The sequence below is a fragment of the Bos mutus genome, chromosome 2 (genome assembly GCF_027580195.1).
Source record: "Bos mutus isolate GX-2022 chromosome 2, NWIPB_WYAK_1.1, whole genome shotgun sequence".
NCBI lineage: Eukaryota > Metazoa > Chordata > Mammalia > Artiodactyla > Bovidae > Bos > Bos mutus.
In genome coordinates, this window is record NC_091618.1 from 104,336,955 (window position 1) to 104,339,619 (window position 2,665).

Sequence of the window (2,665 nt, forward strand, 5' to 3'; positions counted from 1 at the left end):
TTACTTCACTTAGTATGATAATCTCTGGATCCATTCATGTTGCTACAATGGCATAATTTCATTGTTTTTACAGCTGAGTAATACTCCATTGTATATATACCACATCTTTAACTACTCCTCTGTCAATGGACAATTAACTTGTCTCTACGTCTTGACTATTATAAATAGTACTACAATGAATATTGGTGTGCATATATCATTTTTGAATTAAGATTTCTCTGCATATATGCCCAGTAGTAGTGATTGCTGGATCATATGATAGTTTTATTTTCTATAGTGGCTACCAGTTACATTCCCTCTACCATTGTAGGAGGTTTCCTTTTCTCCACACCTTCTCCTGCATTTACTGTTTGTAGACTTTTTGAAAATGAACATTAACTAGTGTGAGATGATAATTCATTGTAGTTTTGATTTACAGTTCTCTAATGATTAGTGATGTTGAGCATCTTTTCATGTATTTTTTTGCCATCTGTATGTCTTCTGTGGAAAAATGCCTGTTTGGATCTTCTGCTGAATTTTGATTTGGTTTTGTTTTTTGATATTGAGATATATGAATTGTTTTTATATTTTGGAGATTAATCCCTTGTCAGTTGCTCCACTTGCAAATATTTTCCTTCATTCTGTGGTTTGTCTTTTTGTTTATGATTTCCTTTGCTTTGAATGCTTTTAAGTTTAATTAGGTACCATTTGTTTATTTTTATTACTCCAGGAGGTGGATATTGCTTCAGTTTATGTCAGAGTGTTCTCCTTATGTTTTCCTCTAATAGTTTTATATTATTAGATCTTACATTTAGGTCTTTAATCCATTTTGAGTTTATTTTTATGTATAGTGTTAGAAAATGTTCTAGTTTCTCTACTTTCTAGACTTGGATCACTGTTTCTTTCCCAGGTTAGGAGAGTTTTCAGCGATTATGTCTTCAGATGTGTTCTCTATGTCCTTTCTCTCTCTTATCTTTCTGGGACTTCTAAAATGCAATATTAGTGCACTTGATGTTTTCCCAAGGGTCTTTTAAGCTGTGCTCACTTGTTTTCATTTTCTTTTCTTTCTTCAAAGGCAGTGATTCCCACTACTCAGTTTATCAGCTCACTGATAGGTTCCTCTGTATCATTTGGTCTAATGTTGATTCCTTCTAGTGTACTTTTCATTGAAATTACTGTGTCTTTTAATCTGCCTATGTGTTAGTTGTTCAGTCGTGTCTGTCTTTTTGTGATCCCATGGATTGTAGCCTGCCAGGCTCCTCTGTCCATGGATTTTTCCAGGCAAGAATACTGGAGTGGACTGCTGTTTCCTTCACCAGAGGATCTTCCTGACCCAGGGATCGACCCTGAGTCTCCTGCATTCCAGGCAGATTCTCTAACATCTGAGCCACCAAGCAGGCCCATTTCATCTGCCTAGTTGTTTCTTCAGTTCAGTTCAGTCACTCCGTCGTGTCCGACTCTTTGCGACCCCATGAATCGCAGCATGCCAGGCCTCCCTGTCCGTCACCAACTCCAGGAGTTTACTCAAACCCATGTCCACTGAGTTGGTGATGCCATCCAACCATCTCATCTTCTGTTGTCCCCTTCTCCTGCCTTCAATCTTTCATGCATCAGGGTCTTTTCAAATGAGTCAGCTCTTCACATGAGGTGGCCAAAGTATTGGAGTTTCAGCTTCAACATTAGTCCTTCCAATGAATATTCAGGACTGATTTGCTTTAGGATGACTAGTCTGATCTTGAAGTCCAAGGGACTCTCAAGAGTCTTCTCCAATACCACAGTTCAAAAGCATCAATTCTTCGGCGCTCAACTTTCTTTATACTCCAACTCTCACATCCATACATGACTACTGGAAAAACCATAGCCTTGACTAGACAGACTTTGTTGGCAAAGTAATGTGTCTGCTTTTTAATATGCTGTCTAGGTTGGTCATAACTTTTCTTCCAAGGAATAAGCATCTTTTACTTTCATGGCTGCAGTCACCATCTACAGTGATTTTGGAGCCCCCAAAAATAAAGTCTGCCACTGTTTCCGCTGTTTCCCCATCTACTTGCTATGAAGTGATGGGACTGGACGCCATGATCTTTCTTTTCTGAATGTTGAGCTTTAAGCCAACTTTTTCATTCTGTTCTTTCACTTTCATCAAGAGGCTCTTTAGTTCCTCTTTGCTTTCTGCCACAAGGGTGGTGTCATCTGGATATCTGAGATTACTGATATTTCTCCTGGAAGTCTTGATTCCAGCTTGTGCTTCATCCAGTCCAGCGTTTCTCGTGATGTACTCGGCATATAAGTTAAATAAGCAGGGTGACAATATACAACCTTAACATACTCCTTTTCTTATTTGGAATCAGTCTGTTGTTCCATGTCCAGTTCTAACTGTTGCTTCCTGACCTGCATATAGACCTGCATATAGACTGGTGGTCTGGTAGTCCCATCTCTTTCATAATTTTCCACAGTTTATTGTGATCCACACAGTCAAAGGCTTTGTCACAGTCAATAAAGCAGATGTAGATGATTTTCTGGAACTCCCTTGCTTTTTTGATGATCCAGTGGATGTTGCCAATTTGATCTCTGGTTCCTCTGCCTTTTCTAAGACCAACTTGGACATTTGGAAGTTCACAGTGCGCATATTATTGAAGCCTGGCTTGGAGAATTTTGAGCATTATTTTACTAGCGTGTGAGATGAGTA